Source organism: Thalassophryne amazonica, chromosome 17 (assembly GCF_902500255.1).
Source record: "Thalassophryne amazonica chromosome 17, fThaAma1.1, whole genome shotgun sequence".
Taxonomy (NCBI): domain Eukaryota; kingdom Metazoa; phylum Chordata; class Actinopteri; order Batrachoidiformes; family Batrachoididae; genus Thalassophryne; species Thalassophryne amazonica.
Window position 1 is genome coordinate 61,937,762 of NC_047119.1, and position 21,869 is coordinate 61,959,630.

Genomic DNA, 21,869 nt, shown 5'->3' on the forward strand with positions numbered 1-21,869 from the left:
TGCAGAGAATGTTCAGCATGTATTGATGGAGTGTGGTAAATATATTTTGCAGAAGAATGTATTGAGGGATACATTGTATAGTCTAGGTAGGGGATGGAATTTGCAGGGTATTTTAGGAAAGAGTGATAGTATTAAAGAGTGCAGTAAGGCTGTTATGGGTTATCTTAAGAGCACAGGGTTAATACATAAATTGTAAGGGTCTGTAACCTGAAGTACACACCCTGAGGATGCACAGTAGGTGGCGGTATGCACCTATTAAGTTGGTTGTGACCTGCTATTAATTAAAAGAAGAAGAAAGAAAAATGACATGAATGGACACCGAGACTGTGGCTTTAAGGGTTGATTTTCTGTGTTGGCCGAAGCTACAGTTCGTTGAGCGTGGTGTCCGACGGGAGGGCTTTGGAGAAGGCAAACTGGTCGGGGGAGGTAGACTGGCTGGCCGCAGTGTCCCTGGTAGGCATAAGAGTGTTTTCCTGTTTGGAACTCACTGGGGGTTGTAGTGTGGGGAGGAAAGTGGGTGAAGCATTAGCTTGGGAGCACTCCGAAGCCACAGCTGGGTCACCGTTTTACGGTTGCCTTGCCGGGTTTACAGGCTGTGGTGCATAAGAACCCCTCACGAGTACTCCCCTGAAGACTAGGGAGGAGTAAGCTAGTTTGTGGTAGGCAGTCAGGGCACGTAGTGGCGGCTACGCCTGTCTGGTTGTTGGACCCCGGTGGTGTTAGCTAGCGGCTTGACTGGGATTGTGGTGGCATGTGTGTTTTCATGGAGACCGACGACGAGGGAGGAGGGAACTCTCGGGTCAAGTCAGGGGGGAAACGGAAAAGTAAGAGTGGCAGTTCATCTCAGGAGCCAGGACTGGAGGGCAAAGGGGGCGCCATTAAAGTCCTGAGAATTGACCCGCATAAGGAATTTAAAGTTATTTTCAAACTGAAGAATGAGCGGCTTACTTTCAGTTCGTTTAATCCTATTGGGCTTGCTAAAACATTGAAGGCTGAATTAGGAGAGGTAGAAAGTGCACGTATCTTGGATGATGGAAAGTTGTTGATTGTTTGTAGAGCTGCAGCACAGGCGGCGAAGGCTCTTTCTTTGGAGTTGGTCTGTGGTAAACAGATTGAGAGTTTTGTCCCTGGCGCTAAAGGTGATGGTTTGAAAGGGGTCATGTACGGAGTCTTTGTAGATGACAATGGATGATCTATTTAGAGGTGCGGAGGGGGCCAAAGTGATTGCAGCTTCTTGAATAAAGGTTTTCAAAGAAGGGGTGAGGAGAGATAACCCTCCTGTGGGTTCACCACCTGCAAGTCACCTCGCTGGGGGGGAAGGAGCCTGAGCTTGTGTGGGAGGTTGAGAGATACCGACTAGAGATAGTCGGGCTCACCTCCACGCACAGCTTGGGCTCTGGTACCCAACTCCTGGAGAGGGTGTGGACGCTCCACTTTTCTGGCGTTGCCCACGGGGTGAGGCGGAGAGCTTGGGTCGCATTGCTTATTGCTCCCCAGCTCAGTTGCCATGTGTTGGAGTTCACTCCAGTGAATGAGAGGGTCGCATCCCTACGCCTTCGGGTCGGGGACAGGTCTCTCACTGTTGTCTCGGCCTACGGGCTGAGCGGCAGTGCAGAGTACCCGACCTTCTTGGAGTCCCTGGGAGGTGTACTAGATAGCGCTCCAACTGGGACTCCATTGTTCTCCTGGGGGATTTCAATGCCCATGTGGGTAACGACAGTGAGACCTGGAGGGGGTGATCAGGAAGCATGGCCTCCCCGATCTGAACCCGAGTGGTGTTCAGTTGTTGGACTTCTGTGCTAGTCACAGTTTGTCACCATGAACACCATGTTCGAGCACAAGAGTGTCCATAAGTGCACGTGGCACCAGGACACCCTGAGCCTGAGGTCAATGATTGACTTTGTAGTTGTATCATCTGACCTTCGGCCACGTGTCTTGGACACTCGAGTGAACAGAGGGGCAGAGCTGTCGACCGATCACCACCTGGTGGTGAGTTGGATCCGTTGGGAAGGGAGGAAGCCGGTCAGACCTGGCAGGCCCAAACATATCTTGAGGGTCTGCTGGGAATGACTGGTAGAACCCTCTGTGAGCGAGGTCTTCAACTCCCACCTCCGGGAGAGCTTCTCCCAGATCCCGGGGGAGGGTGGAGACATGGAGTCCGAGTGGACCATGTTCTCCACCTCTATTGTCGATGCGGCTGCTCATAGCTGTGGTCACAAGGTCTCTGGTGCCTGTTGTGGCGGCAATCCTCGAACCTGGTGGTGGACGCCGGAGGTAAGAGATGTCGTCAAGCTGAAGAAGGAGTCCTACTTGTCCTTGTTGGTAGGTGGGACCCCGGAGGCAGCTGACAGGTACCGGCAGGCCAAGCGTGCTGCAGCCCGTGCGGTTGCAGAGGCAAAAACTCGGGTATGGGAGGAGTTCGGGGAGACCATGGAGGAGGACTATCGGTCGGCCTCGAAGAAATTCTGGCAAATCGTCCGACGCCTCAGGAGGCGGAAGCAGCTCTCCACCAGCACTGTCTACGGTGCGGGTAGGGAGCTGTTGACCCTGACTGGGGATGTTGTCGGGCGGTGGAAGGAATACTTCAAGGATCTCCTCAATCCCATCGTCACATCTTCCGAAGAGGAAGCAGAGACTGGGGACTCAGAGGCAGACTCATCCATTACCCAGGCCGAAGTCACCGAGGTGATTAGAAAGCTCCTCGGTGGCAAGGCTCCTGGGGTGGATGAAATCCGTCCTGAGTACCTTAAGTCTCTGGATGTTGTGGGGCTGTCTTGGCTGACACGCCTCTGCAACATCATGTGGCAGTCGGGGACAGTGCCTCTGGATTGGCAGACTGGGGTGGTGGTCCCTCTGTTTAAGAAGGGGGATTGGAGGGTGTGTTCCAACTATAGGGGGATCACACTCCTCAGCCTCCCCGGTAAGGTCTATTCCAGAGTACTGGAGAGGAGAATTTGACCGATAGTCGAACCTTGGATTCAGGAGGAGCAGTGTGGTTTTCATCCCGGTCGCGGCACACTGGACCAGCACTACATGCTCCATCGGGTGCTCGAGGGTTCATGGGAGTTTGCTCAACCAGTCCACATGTGCTTTGTGGATCTGGAGAAGGCGTTCGACCATGTCCCTTGGGGCACCCTGTGGGGGTGCTCCGGGAGTACGGGGTCCGGGGTCCTTTGCGAAGGGCTATCCTGTCCCTGTACGACCGCAGCAGGAGCTTGGTTCATATTGCCGGTAGTAAGTCAAACCTGTTTCCAGTGCACGTTGGCCTCTGCCAGGGCTGCCCTTTGTCACCAGTTCTGTTCATTATCTTTATGGACAGAATTTCTAGGCGCAGACAGGGTGAAGAGGGGGTCTGGTTTGGGAACCACAGAATCTCATCTCTGCTGTTTGCAGACGATGTGGTGCTGTTGGCGTCGTCAAATCAGGACCTTCAGTGTGCACTGGGGCAGTTTGCAGCCGAGTGTGAAGCGTCCAGGATGAAAGTTAGCACCTCCAAATCCGAGGCCATGGTTCTCGACCGGAAAAAGGTGCTTTGCCCTCTACAGGTCGGTGGAGTGTCCTTGCTTCAAGTGGAGGAGTTTAAGTATCTCGGGGTCTTGTTCACGAATGAGGGACGGATGGAGCGTGAGATTGATAGACGGATCGGTGCAGCGTCTGCAGTGATGCAGTCGCTGTATCGGACTGTCGTGGTGAAGAGAGAGCTGAGTAGGGGGGGCAGGGCTCTCGATTTACCGATCGATCTACATTCCGATCCTCACCTATGGTCATGAGATTTGGCTCATGACCGAAAGAACTGTCAAGAAAGATGACTTTAAGCTTGCTTTCAGCTTGTTTTCATCTTGGAATATAGTACGTGCCATTGGATTAATATACATGCTGTTGTATTAAACTGGACAGTGTTTGGTACTTTCCCGGAGCAAGTGAGGTCATACCGGACTTTTCCATTGCAGATGGGGAGGCCCATGGAATGAACTCAGTGGTGAAGACGATGGAATATGTCTAAGAATGATTCTAACATAACAAGTATGATTAAATGAACTATTAATGTAATAAAAGTAAGAGTTGATTAGAAAAAGTATGTTACAAATAAGTGAAATGAATGATTATATGAGTTGTTTTTCATAAAAAAGTGCAGAGTCAGAAGAGGAAGTGAAGGAGTTGGTTTGATAAAGAGTGCAGAGAAGAAAGGGGAAGTGATGTTGCAACAAGGCAGAAGCTGATGATAAACAACCGATCAAATGATTAAGAGGTGGTAAAATATGAAAATGAATAATAAGGAATGAAAATGTTTGTATATGATCATGTGAATTGTTTTTATGTGAAAGAGAGTTGTAATGAAATGATTGAATATGATTGATGTGATTCTAAAGACATGATTTAGAAAAACAAATTCTCAGAAAAGTTGAAGTGTTAACAGAAAAGAGGAACTTGAGAAATAAGTTACTGGCAAAGGGCTGCAGATGGCTTCCAGTAAGGGAAGGAGAAGGGAGGAGGTTTTGAGTCACCATCGTCCCCATGGTAACCAAGATCATCTGAACAGCAAAGAGTCAGCACATATATAACTGTAAAACACCAGGAAACGGGGTTATTCTTCCAGGGAGAGGTGCTGTTGTCACTTCTCCCCTGCTACGAGGAGATCACAAGACTTGACCATCTTGTGAGCAGCAATTGGAATCGTGGAGTGAGAGGATTGGAGCCATAAGAGATCATTTGAGAGAGTTTTCAACTCCCACTCAGGCCGTCCAGTCACGGAGTAGCAGAGCATTGGAGAATAATCACTGGCCTTAAGTCTGAGTGAGGAAGTTTCAACGTTTTCTCTCTCAAGGAACATCACATCCTACCAGAATGGATTAGATCAACTTTTGGTTGATTGAAGAAGGAATAAACTCTTATGTGGATTAATTTCCTGAAGGATTACAACATCACACAAGGATCGTGGTCAGCTGACAACTAATAGCTGATGAAGAGGAAATCAAGTTCATCGAGCTGTGGATTTTAACACTTGCAAAACCTGCAATAAATTTCCAAGCATGCAGTTAAAGTGTTAAGGCTCGGACATTGGATTTATTGATGCTTCTTAAGGTGTAAAAGTTAAAGTTTATTGGGTGTATAACATCAAAAAGTGCTCTAAAAGGTTAGTCTGGTTTTTAATGAAATTAACGCATCCTGGGGACTCGCTGTACGAGTCACTAAATTTAAAATCTAGCAACATTCCAAAAGCCCTGATCCATAAGAGGAGAGCTGCCGTTAACGGGCGTGGCCGGCTCGTATCCTGGTTCCAGAGGAGGCTATTCGACCGGGGTGCGAGATCAGCGTCAGCGGGGTGGACGTCCGGATGGAGGCAGTGAGCGGCTAGACGAATCTCCTCGCCACCAGCTTGAACAGCCTTTGTGCAGCCCTGCCGGGTAATACCCGTGGAGACACGAAGGTCGGACCCCAGAGACGGAGAGCTGGTTTTTAGTACACAAACACATTCATCGGAGGGTGAGCGTGTGCCGCGTGTATCTAAAAAAAATAAAAACGGGATCTGACAAACGAGATCGCGAGTACAAGTGGCTGAGATGAGTTTCCTCCGCAGGGTGGCTGGGTGCTCCCTTAGAGATAGGGTGAAGAGCTCAGTCACTCGGGAGGAGCTTGGAATCGAGCCGCTGCTCCTCCACGTCGAAAGTAGCCAGTTGAGGTGACTCGGGCATCTTTTCCGATGCCCCCTGGACGCCTCGCTGGAGAGGTGTTCCGGGCACGTCCCATTGGGAGGAGGCCCTGGGGAAGACCCAGGACACGCTGGAGGGACTACGTCTCTCGGCTGGCTTGGGAATGCCTTGGGGTTCCCCTGGAGGAGCTGGGGGAGGTGTGTGTGGATCGGGAGGTCTGGGCGGCTTTGCTTGAGCTGCTGCCCCCGCGACCCGACTCCAGATAAAGTGGTAGAAAATGGATGGATGGGTGAGGAGAGATACAACTACTGTTGTTCTGACCTTTCAGGAAGATGCGCTGCCAGACAGAGTGTTCCTGGGCTGTCTTGCTTTTAGAGTGCAGCCATATAGAAGGCCACCGCTTAGATGCTTTAAGTGTCAGCGGTATGGTCATTTTGCTGCAGTCTGTTGGGGGGCTCGGAGATGTGGTAAATGTGGGGGAGACCATGAGTTCTCGGACTGCACAGTGGTGGTGCCGAAGTGTGGGAGCTGTGGGGGAGGCCATGTTGCTGGCAACAGGGAGTGTGAGCACTTCAAGACAGCATTGAAATTAAATTTAAATTTTCATTGTTACGCAGATGATACCCAGCTTTATCTATCCATGAAGCCAGAGGATACACACCAATTACCTAAACTGCAGGATTGTCTTACAGACATAAAGACATGGATGACCTCTAATTTCCTGCTTTTAAACTCAGATAAAACTGAAGTTATTGTACTTGGCCCCACAAATCTTAGAAGCATGGTGTCTAACCAGATCGTTACTCTGGATGGCATTTCCCTGATCTCTAGTAATACTGTGAGAAATCTTGGAGGCATTTTTGATCAGGATATGTCATTCAAAGCGCATATTAAACAAATATGCAGGACTGCCTTTTTGCATTTACGCAATATCTCTAAAATCAGAAAGGTCTTGTCTCAGAGTGATGCTGAAAAACTAATTCATGCATTTATTTCCTCTAGGCTGGACTATTGTAATTCATTATTTTCAGGTTGTCCTAAAAGTTCCCTAAAAAGCCTTCAGTTGGTTCAGAATGCTGCAGCTAGAGTACTGACGGGGACTAGCAGGAGAGAGCATATCTCACCCGTGTTGGCCTCTCTTCATTGGCTTCCTGTTAATTCTAGAATAGAATTTAAAATTCTTCTTCTTACTTATAAGGTTTTGAATAATCAGGTCCCATCTTATCTTAGGGACCTCGTAGTACCATATTACCCCATTAGAGCGCTTCGCTCTCAGACTGCGGGCTTACTTGTAGTTCCTAGGGTTTGTAAGAGTAGAATGGGAGGCAGAGCCTTCAGCTTTCAGGCTCCTCTCCTGTGGAACCAGCTCCCAATTCAGATCAGGGAGACAGATACCCTCTCTACTTTTAAGATTAGGCTTAAAACTTTCCTTTTCGCTAAGGCTTATAGTTAGGGCTGGATCGGGTGATCCTGGACCATCCCTTGGTTATGCTGCTTTAGACGTAGATTGTGGGGGGGTTCCCATGATGCACTGTTTCTTTCTCTTTTTGCTCCGTATGCATCACTCTGCATTTAATCATTAGTGATCGATCTCTGCCCCCCTTCACGGCATGTCTTTTTCCTGTTTTTTTCCCTCAGCCCCAACCAGTCTCAGCAGAAGACTGCCCCTCCCTGAGCCTGGTTCTGCTGGAGGTTTCTTCCTGTTAAAAGGGAGTTTTTCCTTCCCACTGTTGCCAAGTGCTTGCTCATAGGGGGTCGTTTTGACCGTTGGGGTTTTTCATAATTATTGTATGGCCTTGCCTTACAATATGGAGCGCCTTGGGGCAACTGTTTGTTGTGATTTGGCGCTATATAAGAAAAAAGTTGATTGATTGATTGATTGAAAGTACAGGAGTATAGGGAAGTAAATGTGGGAGTATCATACGCGGACGCTGTTAGGCCCATTGCAAAGTCCAATGGCACTGGAGGACAGGTGCGGTTGGAGCAGTGTGGGCCTGCACCTGTGCCATCTGTACCCCAAGGGTCAGTGCTGGTGAACTGTGTCAGTTTTTTAGCCTTCATTGTGGAAGTCCTTAGTGGGGTGAAAGTGGCAAGGAATAATTCTGATGTGGTTAGAATTGTTGTCGAGGCCGCAGAAAGGGTTTTGGGGGTCGCTGAGGTGGATTCGGCATATCTCCATAGTCTGGTTTTTGCCAAGGACAGAGTGATGAGCAGTGGTGTGATAGATTCTCCATGTGGAGATGATACTTAGACTACTGATGTTTTACGTTCTCCAGTGGAATGCGCGTAGTTTGATTGCCAATGGACAGGAACTGAAGCGGATATAGGAACATTTCGTGAGAGGCCGAAAGTCATATGTATCCAGGAAACATGTGAAGCAGCAGGACCTTCATGGCCGGGACGACGGTGGGGATCGAACCCACGCGGCTCGCACAAAAGACCGTTCCTCTACCAGGTCAGCCAAAGGGGAACTCCCCGTTAGCCAAGCTAGCGGGAACGTCTTTTCAATTGGGACCCGGGACTTTCATCCCGCTACACATCTCCCCACCATTTTTGACTTCATCCTGAAGTCACAGGTGCATGTTAGCATACTCTGTGATCCACATCCTGTTCATGACGCCAGATTGAAGCAGCAGGACCTTCATGGCCGGGACGACGGTGGGGATCAAACCCACGCGGCTCGCACAAAAGACCGTTCCTCTACCAGGTCAGCCAAAGGGGAACTCCCCATTAGCCATGCTAGCGGGAACGTCTTTTCAATTGGGACCCGGGACTTTTATCCCGCTACACCTGGTTGAAGCCCTGTCTGGATTTTGTGATCCCAGGTTATGTCTGTTTACGTAAGGACAGGCCTTCATGCGGTGGGGGTTGTGCTACTTTCCTGTTGCAAGGTGTCTAGTATAGGAGACTAGATATCACTTTAGACCTTGAATGTGTGGGTGTGGAACTTTGGAGCTCAGAAGGTAGGTTTTCAATCATCAATTTTTATAACCCATATCACTCTCTGGATCTGGGGGTTTTGGATCAGGTAATGCAGCAGGTGTGTCTCCCTGTGGTGTGGGTTGGGGATTTTAATGCTCACAACCCACTGTGGGGTGGTACAAAAAGGGACTCCAATGGGGTGGTTTTGGAGGATTTCCTGGATAAGTATGGCTTGGTGGTGCTTAATGATGGGAGACCCACTAGGTATGATTTGAGGACTAGGAGTACGTCATGTATAGATTTAGCAATTGCTTCAGCTGTACTTGCTGGGTGAGGTAACTGGGATGTACTTGGTGGTTACACTATGGGTAGCGATCACTCCCCTATCTTGTGTTGGTTTGGGAGAGACCTCCGGTTAGCGCAGGAGGCCCAGTTGACAAGATTTAACTTTCGGAGGGCGGACTGGGGCAGATTTTGTGAATGTATTTCGGAGTTTGTCGAGAAGGTGACCAGTGATGGAAGTATGCTTGAGTGGAGTAGGTCCTTTTGTGGGGCTATTAGGACCAGAGCAGAAAAGGCCATTCCAGTTAAGGCGGAGCGGCAGGGAAAAAAAATGGTGCCATGGTGGAGCCAAGCATGTGATGATGCTGTTCAAGCCCGTAACAAGGCCTACAGGACATTGAGAAAGTTCCCGATCACTCGTAATGTTGTTGCATTTAAAAAATGTAGAGCTGCAGCCAGGAGGATAATTAAAACAGCTAAGCGAGAGAGCTGGCGACAGTATTGTGGAACTTTGGGTGCTCAGACTCCACTTCGACAGGTCTGGAATATGATGCGCCATATGGCTGGGATTAGCAAAGGGGTCACGGTTCCTATTTTGAAAGAGGGCACTATAGAGGCTGTGGACAATAAAGTAAAGGCTGACCTCTTGGCGAAAGCATTCCAGCGGGTCTCCAGTGACATTAATATTGATGCAGATAGTCTGCTGAGGAGAGAGATGATCCTTCTTCAGGAGGGGTTTAAGTTGGACTGCAGTACTGATAATTCTGCTGTGATCAATCTCTTCTTTTCTATGAAGGAGTTGAAGGGAGGGATAGAGCGAGGGCGGCACACTGCTCCTGGTATAGATGGCCTGGGGTACCAGCTTTTCCAGCATTTGGATGACATCGCACTGGATGAACTGCTGTCTTTGGTTAATACAGTGTGGGCAGAGGGGTGTCTTCCAGAGGACTGGAAACAGGTAATCATTGTGCCCCTTCTTAAACCTGGCAAAGAGGCAGGGAGCCCCTTGTCGTATAGGCCTATTGCTCTTACACCTGTTATATGTAAAATTATGGAGAGAATGGTTACGGATAGGTTGGTATTCCACCTGGAGCGGGGGGGATATTTTTCATCTTCCCAAAATGGATTTAGGCTTGGGAGAGCATCCATGGATTCTGTGTTGGTTTTAGATAGTGATATTAAGAAAGCGTTGAGCAATCGAGAGGCTGTGTTGATGGTTTTTCTGGATATTGAAAAGGCATATGATATGCTCTGAAAGGACGGTCTTATCATAACACTTTTTGATGCAGGTATAAAAGGGAGGATGTTGAACTGGATTAAACACTTCTTGAGTGCTAGAAGTGTTCAGGTTAGAGTGGGTAACTGTTTTTCTGATGCCTTTCTTGTTGATAATGGGGGTCCCATTATCAACATGTTACACACCTATTTAGTCAAATGCAGTGTGCATTAGATAAGGTACAGGGCTGGGCTGACAGATGGGGGATTTCGACTGTCTGCTTCCAAAACTAAGTTTGTGGTTTTTGGAAGGAAGAAGCGTTTAAGTCTGAGACGTATACAACTGGGATTAAACTATATAGTGAAATTAAAGGGGGCTGGAACGCCGCTTTTGTCCTCTTCTGTGCTGGATGACAGTTGGGAGTTTGGAGGTGGCACAGCTACACGCAACGGCAGCTGTTTTCTGTTTTCACTAAAAGGTTGATTACAGGGGCTTAATTTTGGTAATAGTAGTGTTGCTCTTCCAGTGGTCTGGCCAGTAACTCCACCTTGGCTGTGGCCTGTGCCAGATGTTGATTTGTCATTGACAGAGTTGCATAAAGATTTTAAAGGAAGTCTGGCGACTTATGCAAATGTCCATCTCAGGACTGTGTGGAGAGGCATTACCCAGATTTACACAGATGGTTTGAGAGATCCAGCAACTAGACGAGTGGGTTTTGGTGTTTATGTTCCTCAATTTGGGTTCAGTAAGTGTCACCGTTTATCTGACGGCATTTCTGTGTTTACCGCTGAGTTGTTTGCGATCCTCTGGGCACTGTGGTGGGTAGAGGATGCTGGACTTAAAAGTGTTGTAATTTGTTCTGACTCTGTGTCTTCACTGGTGTCTTTGGTGGGTGGAGGGTGTGTGGCCAGAGCGGATGTGGTTAGTGAGATTTTGATGTTGCTTTTTAAACTTGGGTAGGCTGGGTGTTGTGTAGGGTTTCTGTGGGTCCCAGCCCACGTGGGAATTCATGGGAATGAAATGGCTGATGTTGCTGCTAAGGCCGGCTTAAGGACTGACGCCATCCTGTTTCTCATTCCTTTTAGTAGAATGGAGTGCCGTAGTTTTGTTAATGGTAGTATACACCAGCAGTGGCAGCACATTTGGGATACTGAGACCAAGGGAAGACACCTTCACACCATTGTTTCAAAAGTAGAGCAGGGTAATGTGTCACTGGGTGCCTCACGTCACGATGATGTGAAGTTGGCGAGGCTTAGGCTGGGTCATTGTGGGTTAAACAGTGAGCTGTATGTGCTTGGGAAACATCTGGATGACTGCTGTCATTTTTGTGGTGTCACTGAATCTGTTCTTCATGTGCTAATACACTGCCCTTTGTATGCAGAGGATGCATAGGGTCATGTTTCGCGGTTTGGTAGATCTGGGTTGTAGTACCTTTTCTTTGAGGGCATTACTGGGGCATGGAGCCTCCCCAAAGGAGAGAGCGAATTTGGTGGTTTGTTTTTTTAAAAACTGTGGCTTGTATTGGAAAATATAGGGGTGCTGTGTCTATCTCGTTGACATTTAATAGGTGTTCTGTGTCTTGTGACCTGAGGGGGGCAGCAATGCACTGACCGTGCCTAGCCTGCCGACAACCAAGAAGAAGAAGAAGAAAAATGACACGACGAAGAACGCGAGGCTAATGTTTTACGTGTTTGTTTTTTGTTTCCTTTAGGCATAATTAGCAGTTATTTTAAAGCAACAACGTCTTTATGTTACAGATTATTGACATCGTTTGTCCAATCATTGTATTTTGTTCGGAAAAAGCATAAGGTAGGTCTTCTGAATGAGCTATTAGCATTTCAAAAGTCTAACAGGGCTGAAGTCTGAAACGCTCTGAATGCATAAATTTTACAATTTCAGGAAATGGCATCTTGGTTGTTTGATTATTTACTAGAAGCTGGACATTAGTGTTACTTTCATGATTGTGTCTTAGGAGACACGTTTTCCCACAAATCACTTAAAATGTAGGAAGTGGCTGTTCGTACGTTGCCGTATTAATAATTACAAATTCTATTCGTACGTAGCGCAGCCTTGCTATGATTAGGATTAGAGGGTATGATTAGAGGTAGGGATTATAGTTAAAGATTTGTGGTTGTTAAAGTAGTTTAGAAATACATGCATACGTACGTAGCTTCTTGATCACGTGACTTATATTGACCAATGAGTCGGCTGTAAAGCTCCTGCAGTTAATATCGAAAACAACTCAGGTTTTTCCAGATTAGAGCCTGACTGATATGGATTTTTTGAGGCCGATAACGATATTTGGATGGAAAAAAATGCCGATAATTGATAAATCGGCTGATTTGCCGATAGCCGATAAATCAGCCGCTATGATTATTATTATTTTTTTTTAATGAATAAAATGTTCTTTTTGGACCATTAACAAAAAAGGTATGAGCTAAAAGATGAAACTTTGTCCTCATATTGAGAAACTTCATAACAGAGAAGAATTTTCAAGTTCAAAAAATACAATCAAGAATTAAACCTATGTGAAATTAGCAAATACATATCCTTAAAAAGAGTTGTGAAATACATCAGATCTTGGACCTTTTGTTGCTGCAAGTTAGATATAGGTTATTTTACAGGTAGAAAAACTTTTTCAGTTTCAGATAAGTGATTGTGAGAGGAAAGAAACACAAACACTAAGGAAACATTATTTTTACAACATTCCTTTATTTTTCTATTCTGCAACTTTCAAGAACAAAAAACTTTCAAACAACCTTAATGCAAGCAGAGGTTGGTTTTAGTGCTGGTAGAACATTTTAACAAGAAAACATGGATCCTGATATAACGTGAGGAAACTATCAGATTTATAAAAGTAAAATAAGATTATTTTCACAATATCCTCTAGTATGTTTATGCAATTTTCAAGAACAGTAACAAAGAACTGTCTAGTACAAAAAAATCTGTGCAAACTTGCATTAAGCTCAAAGGAAAAGATACTCATGGACAAACAGTGCAAGGACATTTTACGTTGCCGACACAAATATTATTTCAGTAACGGTTCTGTTATGAGAAATTATCGGTGTTCTATCGGCAAAATTTCGGCCGATAGTGAGTACTTTAAAAAGGGCTTATATCGGCCGATAATATCGGCCGGGCTCTATTCCAGACCTTTAAATTGCATAGTGTAGTTAATAACACATTCTTGCAGTTTGTGATGGTCCAAGATTTTGGAACGCAGGCCACTTCAACAATCTGGTGTTCATAATGAAGATTTGTATCTTGGACGCTCTCATTTTGGCTGAACTTCTAGGCAGTTTTTGGGTATTCTGTGTTAATACGCGTCCGCAGCCGACGTGCTTGATGAATTCCTGCGCAAAAAGTAGTTCCTGTGAGATAATGAGTATATATTTTTACTTGTAGAGACCCTGAGGTTTATGTTGATACCAAGAAAGACTCAGGAAAATGCCAAAATTACCCATACTACAGCAAACAAAAATTATTGAGTTTTGGCACCAGACCAAGAGTGTTAAACAGGTGCAGCGACTTTATGCTAGACTGACAAAATGCAGGGCCAATATTGACATTGGTATGAAAAACTTCAACCTTTCAGCTTTCTATCCAGCCATAAATGTATTTCCTAGACATGCTTTGACCATTTTCTTTGCTGATAAAATGTTGCATATTTTTTTGGGACACCCGATATATATGTATATGTATATATGTGTGTGTGTGTGTGTGTGTCTGTCTGTCCTGATCACTTTTCGCTCTTTCGAAATGAAAAAAATAAAGGCCATAAAATCCTGTAGAGCCAAAGATGAAGTCTTCATACTATATTTCGTCCCGTAAGCAATCCAACGGCACAAGGTATTTAGTTTGCAGTGGTTGAAATGTTTTTAAAGGAGGAAATTCCTCACATAGAAGCTGCAGTCAAGGATTTGGCTTTTTTCTTTTTTCTTGATATATTGTGAATGATTAGTCACATCAGTGTAATTGATTATATTTTTATGGAGTGGGCACAGCAGGCATGGAGTCACCTAGGGCTGCAGCTATAGATTATTTTAGTAATTGAGTATTCTATCGAGTATTCTATTGATTATTCTGGCAATTAACCAAAAAAGTACTTTTTCTGTTTTGTTTTTTAACCATTTTTAAGGTTTGGTTTTTTTTTTTAATCCCTCTGTCTCTGCGATTCAGCAGATGCATTTCAGCTGGATGTTGAACATGCAAGCCTCGCAGTCAGTTTTTTTATTTATTATTTTATTTAAGTTACCGTGTTTGTGAAGTTTCTGTGTAGGCTCTCGGTTATCCAGGTGGTTTCCATAGTAGAGAAGCTTGAATCTTCTACTGGACTGGGTTACTTGACGCGAGGACATTTCGCTTCAAATTGCAGAAGCTTCCTCAGCTAAAATTCTTGCTCTGGAAGTCTGACTTCTGTCTGACTCTTGTAGAGTAGAATAAAACAGAAGCCAACAAAAGCTGGAGTTTTAAACCTAACCAGACCCCTCCTACTGAGAGGCCGACTGCTATAGACTGGTGACTAAACAATAGCTCTAATTACCAACTATTGTGCTCTAGTTAGCACACCTAATGACAGGACAGCTGTCCCTCTAATGATGGGATGGATGCCTTTCTGATGGCTCCCTTGATGACGTGAATGACTCATTACCATGAACAAAAGACTGAAACTCCTTTACCTGAGTACCCCATTGTAAACAGGGGATAAAGTGTGTCTCAGACACCCTCCCCGGTTAAGGCTGGGTTTCAAACGTTTCACAAAGAATGCTTCCTTGACCCCTCTCTCAAACCATTTCTTCTCTCTGGCTAATATTTTAACTTCCTTGTCCTCAAACATGTGGTTACTGTCTTTAAGGTGGAGATGAACCACAGACTGAGGTCCACTGGTGCCCTCTCTGCGGTGCTGGTATAGCCTTTTGTGTAAAGGTTGCTTCGTTTCACCTATGTAGTGTTCGTTACAGTTTTCCTGACATCTGATAGAATACACTACATTGCTCTGTTTGTAACTAGGGATCATGTCCTTAGGGTGAACTAATTTCTGTCTCAAGGTGTTAACCGGTTTAAAGTAAACTGGGACTTTGTGCTGTCTGAAGATCCTCTGTAGTTTTTCCCCTACGTCTGCTAAATAAGGGAGAGACACTCCTCTTCTTCTTGTTTCCATCTCCTGTCTATCTGGTCTCTTTGTTCTCTGGGACTTCTGCACTTTGTCCAGGGACCATCGTGGGTACCCACATACTGTGAGGGCTTTCCGGACACGTTGTTCTTTAGCCCTTCCCCCTGCAGTTGTGGGCACCGGTAGGGCTCTGTGTTGAAGCGTCCTGATCACCCCGAGCTTGTGTTCAAGGGGGTGGTTTGAGCCAAAGAGCAGATATTAGTCAGTGTGAGTTGGTTTTTTGTAAACCCCTGTCTGGAGCTGCCTGTTCTCTCCAATCGTAACATCACAGTCCAATAAGGCTAAATGGTTGTTTCTGGCATCCTCACGTGTAAACTTGATATTGGCGTCCACCGAGTTGATGTGTTCTGTAAAGTCCTCAACTTACTGTTGCTTGATTTTAACCCATGTGTCATCAACATATCTGAACCAGTGACTGGGAGAGATGCCCGTGAAAGATGTTGTTTTGAAACAAGGTTCGGTCAGATCGGCACACAGAAATGATCACACAGACTGCATTTTGCTAGAACAAACAGGCGTATATTTATTCCCCACAAAAGCAGTTACATCAAGCACAAGTGGTTGCAGCGCATGAAACATCTCTTTCTCTCTTACCGTGACGCCTTTAAGGTGGAGAGCCAACACCTTCGGCAGAGTGCGCTTGTCAACCGGCTGGGCGTTTGTACGTAAACCCGCAGCAGACTCTATCGGAGCATGGCTCTGCCTCCTCTTTTCTAGTGTGTGCGCAAAGGGAGGGTGAGTGGCCATTTCAAACTCCCTGGCGCACATAATTTCTTTAATCAACAGGCATCAAAAAGGTATTTCCTCTTGCAAAAACATCTCTTCAGCGCAGTCGTCAATAGCAACGCGATAGCAACAAAAACAACGTTGTGAATAATAACAGGTACCTCCAGCTCTTCACTCCCAGTTCAGACTGACCCCAGCATGCTAAAACAAAGTTGAATAATCAGTGTAACAAATACCTCCAGCCCAGTTCAGACTGACCCCAGCATGCTAAAACAAAGTTGAATAACAAGTACATTCTCAGGGTTACTTTAAGACAGGTGCAAAACAGCACAATAACATTTTTATTATACATTTCCACTCTTGGTGTTTTGCACCAATCAATTTATGTAACTTTGTATGGAGATAGGTAAATGTGAATTCCATCCATAAACATTGACTATATCGTGCCAGAACCTTTCCCACATTTCTTCTAGTGATTCACAAACAAAATTTTGAGTAATACAGTCTTGATTATCCTCATTCCATGCAATATATTCATACACATAACCCGGTATTGTGGGGTCTAATGTGACATTATATTGGTTTACTCCAAAAGGATCATGAATTAACAGTGTCAATTTCATCGCATTCGTTGAAATATTACCCATTCCACTTCCCGTCTTAATTGTATAACATATATACATGTAAAAATATTACAAAAAGTCATAACACATATTGCTATTACTAACACTATTAAAGGTGGCACTAAGGTGCTCCTGGCAGTGAGAGACATCCCTGAAAAGATATCCCACCAGTGGTGTGCTGACGCTTGCTGTACTAACTTTGCTACATGTTTTACCCGGTCACTGGTAATCAATGTGGATACCATGAGACTGGAGACGTTGGACTTATGTGACTCTATTAATTGCTGAATTTCCGTAGATTGTTCCAATGCGCATTTGAAACGCTCCAGGGAAAGACTCCATGGGGAATGCAATACATCCCATTGTACCGAAGTCAGCCGACTTGATACAGAATAATTAGTCAAACGATAAGTCCGGTTTCCCCAATGCCACAGGTGCACATTGTTCAGGCAGCCAGTATACGGAACCGAAGGTACCTGTGAATTATTTTTCATTGTTGCGACACACAGAGCATGTGGGCCAACTTGCCACAACATTTCTCTGGGTGTTTCCCTAGTCCAATCACAAAGTACAACCTCTGAGTCGGTTAGACATGGATTAGCATATCCAGTTTGCAGCACACAGGCCATTCCTTTATCAGTGATGTCACACATTTTAGTATCAAAAGTCGTATTGGTTTTTGGTTCTAACCACTCTCCGTCCATATGCAAAAACCAATAACCAGTAACCGTTATTACAGGTAATACTTGATATTTATAAACAACCTTTGGTTGTGCCACATTGTACTGGGTCCAGTGTCCAGTACATACTGTTTCATTACACTGTGTAAATTCTGGATGTAACTTTAACCATAAGGTATCAGTTATATTCCAAATCCATTTCCAATCATGATAGTTCCCTGTGGTAACTATACGCTGAAATCTTTCTCTTTGAGCTTCAGCATGAAGAGTTTGTATAGCACATGCTGTCCAATTTCCCATATGAGATAAATTTTGGAAGACATTGAATGTTTCATTCCATAATGCCAATTGCCATTTGAAATTCTTTTGCCACAGATTTGCATTTTGTAATTGTCCCACTAATGCTGTAGGCAACCACTCTCCAACCTGATGGATAGCTTGAGAGGAATATCGTCCAGTATTGGACAACATTGTTCTGGTTACCTCATTATCAATTGTGTTTGACACTCCCAGTACAGTTCCTGTTCCTCCTAATAGAGTGTCATACCACGCCCTTCGACGTCTTCTGCAAATTGGAATTTTTGGAAAGGTAACTTGCCAATATACCTTTGTCTTCACTGTTGCTTGTGCCAAATAGGTGCAGGTATCAATTAAAGGTGCAACCTGGGTTTGTGTTGCCTTAGCCTCTTTTGGTAGTACCCAAATTGGGTATCCCCAACGTGTTCTGTTTATCATAGCAGTACCATTAGTTATCCATATTGATGATTCTGCAGTAATATTCCAATGTGTTCCATTTGGTGAGGGGTTACAGTTCTTGGTGGTATCATTCTGCACACACATATGTATTAGAGATGACACTGTCAAGTGACACCCTTTTTCTACCATAAGTACAGTGTATTTCCCTTTAAGACATTGTCTACATTGGTAAATTGGACATTTACTAGTTAGGTTTCCAAATGGATATTTCGTATTGTGGGCACAAGTAAAATTGTCCTGTTGACTTGTTTTAGTGAGATTTCTCCAGACGAGCTCCACTCGTGGTTGGACTTCTCTCACTTGATGTCCTTCCGTCATTCCCCAACAACTGGAGACCATGGCACCACCTACAAGGAGGAGTATGACCCAGCAGCCGACACCTCCAATCCCGGGGCTTCCACTGGTTGCCATGGCGACGTACACCTCCTGTGGTCCTCGATCGCCCGATCAGCAACTCCCACCAGGACATTGAGTCTGATCGACAGAAGAAAGACTATTCATAGAATAACAATGATTAGTCCTCTCTTACATAACACTTTGATATAGGCACATTTACCCATTTTTTTTCACCCTGATAGAGTATACTAACAGTTGCATCATTCCCTTGAGCTATAATTTCTGCCGCCTTAGGCGGTCTGTTAGGTTGTTTCACCCAAACTTTGGCACCTGCTTGATCTGAGGAACCAAAACCTTGTGTTCCTCGTGTAGTTATTACTACGGGTTTTGGTATCTCCTGTACCAACCCCATTTCACAGGGTTTAATTATTAATTGAGCAATTTTGTCCCCTTTGTTCAATATCAGGGGTTGTTCTCCAAACAATCTACAAACCACTCCAATCTCGCCTTGGTAATCTGCATCTATCACCCCGGCCTGAATAGTCAGCCCTTTAAGTGATAGACCACTGCGTGGCAGGACGTGCCCATATGTGCCCTTCGGACACTGTAGGCCTAGCCCTGTTTTTACCACTTGAATTTGATCAGGTACCAATGTGACAGTAGTCAATGTTCTTAAGTCTAGTCCTGCTGAGCCTGGAGGTAGTTCTGCTTGTGGATCAATTTTCCACATTTTGATGCTTTCTGTAGTATGTTCTATCATTTCTCCTGAAATCATTCTTATCAAGGGTGTGGATCCTGACCCTAAAGGTCGATTGTTCAGCTGATCCACAGCAGTGGTCAAATCCTGTTTCCATTGTCGCATAGTGCGATCTTTTGATAGCTTCAATAGGGTCTCTTTAAGGAGCCCATTCATTCGTTCTACTAGTCCCGCCGCTTGCGGGTAATAGGGAATATGATAAATCCATTCAACATGATTTACTTGGTCCCACTCTTTTACTTTATTCCCCGTAAAATGAGTACCATTATCAGTTTGAATCTGTACTGGCAAACCATAATACTGCTGTATTATTTTCAAACACTTAAGTGTGGCCATTTGATTTGCAAATTTACATGGATGCACTACCAAGACCCCAGAAAATGTATCTACAGCAGTGCATGCATGACTGCATCTTTTGGACATGGGCAATGGTCCAATAAAGTCTAACTGCCAAATTTGACCAGGACTTTTTCCACGATTTAACTGCCCATGCAAATGTTGAGGAACACCCTTCCGATAATGTTGACATTGTTCACACTCAGCTATTGCTGTTTTTACGTCATCCAATTTTAGATCAATACCTCGATCTCTGGCCAATTTTAGGGTACCTTGGACCCCCCAATGTCCTGCTTTGACATGAGCCCATCTAGCCAATCCTGGGCTGGATTGACTTAATTCAATCATTACTCTTACTAATTGATCTGCAGCTTTATTATATAAAGCTTCTGAGTCTTGTCCATTAGTGTGTGCATCTACATGCATCACAGTAATAGGAATTGTTTTAGCCTTTTCCCAAATGTCTTCCCACAATTCTCTTCCCCAAACTTCCTTAGAATGTATTTTCCAATTAGTGGCATGCCATGTAGGCATCCAGGTAAGTAGTCCTTGGGTCACTGACCATGAGTCTGTATAAATATGGAGGCCCTGTGGTCCTCCCTGCATGACCACCATATGCACAGCCTTCAACTCCGCCCACTGACTGCTTTTTCCTTCTCCTAATTCTTCCAGAGACTGACCTAATTGTGGGTTAAAAGCTCCTGCTTTCCATCGCCTTTTTCCTGCTTGATATTGACAGGATCCATCAGTAAACCATGCTCGACTTTTCTCATCATCTGACAAATCATCCCACCTTTTTCCTGCTTGAACAGGAGATTCCTCCAATGGTTGAACTTCAAAAGGTTCCTCATCTTCCTCAGGAGCATCAGCTACTTGTTCATGCAGCAATGACACCCCTTTTTCACCTGGTTTTACACGCTCTGACACATACCACTTCCATTTTATCACACTAGCCTCCTGAGCTGTCCCTATTCGGTGAGTGGTGGGATTACTCATCACCCATGTCAAAATAGGTACGTGTGTCCTCATCATTACTTCATGTCCCACTGTTTGTGATTCAGTTTCAATTAACGCCCAGTAACATGCCAAAAGTTGCTTCTCAAAAGGTGTATAACGCATACCTGCGTCCGGGAGTTTTCTCGACCAGAATCCTAAAGGTTTGCGTATCCGGTTTTGTTTTTGCCATAAGCTCCAATTAGCATAATCATTTAAAGCAGACACTTGAAGTTCTACTGGTCCTGATTGCATTTTTCCTAAGGACACAGCCTGCTGTATTGCTTCTTTTGCCATATCAAATGAGCATTGTTGTTCCTCCCCCCATACAAAAGAAGAAATGCCAAAAACAAGATGCATAAAAGTCCCAAAGTAGTGATAAATTTTTTTTTTCATCTTCAAGAGGCTTTTTTTTAAACAGGTGCAACTTATACACCAGAAAATACAGTGTTAGTAATAATAAATTCCCACTTTCCACATATAACATTTCTGCAACTAATTCATTGTAAACTTATACATAAAAAAAAAAAAAAATCAAGACTCAAGACAGCAGGTGTATTTAACATTCCTGAACATGACAGACGTGTCAAAATGAGTGCACACAAATCCATCATCATCTCTAAAATACCTCCCAATGGAGCTTTCTCTCTAACCTCCACCCGTTTTAACATCTCACATAAAACTGGTGGAGTCGCGGTGGGAATTGCTCCAGTCCGCGGCCCAGGGCGTCCCCCACGTCGCCGTAGAAGCTGGCTTATTTCTTTAAAAGTAATCCCATCCCACCCCGGGACTACTTCTTCCTGTTGAGATGCCACCTCCGCATCTCTCTTTCCCAATCTAAAACAAGACATTTCTGTGTGTAGTCTGAACACCCCTCGTTATCCTGCCGACAACGCCAAAAATGTTTTGAAACAAGGTTCGGTCAGATCGGCACACAGAAATGATCACACAGACTGCATTTTGCTAGAACAAACAGGCGTATATTTATTCCCCACAAAAGCAGTTACATCAAGCACAAGTGGTTGCAGCGCATGAAACATCTCTTTCTCTCTTACCGTGACGCCTTTAAGGTGGAGAGCCAACACCTTCGGCAGAGTGCGCTTGTCAACCGGCTGGGCGTTCGTACGTAAACCCGCAGCAGACTCTATCGGAGCATGGCTCTGCCTCCTCTTTTCTAGTGTGTGCGCAAAGGGAGGGTGAGTGGCCATTTCAAACTCCCTGGCGCACATAATTTCTTTAATCAACAGGCATCAAAAAGGTATTTCCTCTTGCAAAAACATCTCTTCAGCGCAGTCGTCAATAGCAACGCGATAGCAACAAAAACAAAGTTGTGAATAATAACAGGTACCTCCAGCTCTTCACTCCCAGTTCAGACTGACCCCAGCATGCTAAAACAAAGTTGAATAACAAGTACATTC

The 21,869-nt window shown here is 45.0% G+C and overlaps 1 protein-coding gene and 1 long non-coding RNA gene across 2 annotated transcripts in view; both read left to right on the forward strand.

Moving 5' to 3' along the window:
- Positions 1-512: 512 nt before the first annotated feature.
- Positions 513-10,792, forward strand: LOC117529729. The gene is made up of 3 exons (XR_004566084.1): positions 513-652; positions 1,419-1,421; positions 10,781-10,792. It is a non-coding gene; the product is annotated as an uncharacterized LOC117529729 (long non-coding RNA).
- Positions 10,793-11,586: 794 nt separating this feature from the next.
- The window catches only part of zcchc9 (zinc finger, CCHC domain containing 9), a 29,347-nt gene continuing 19,064 nt past the window's right edge, over positions 11,587-21,869 (forward strand). The window contains exon 1 of the mRNA XM_034192584.1: positions 11,587-11,880. The gene's annotated coding sequence lies outside the window, so the exon portion shown is untranslated. The remainder of the gene's footprint in view (positions 11,881-21,869) is intronic.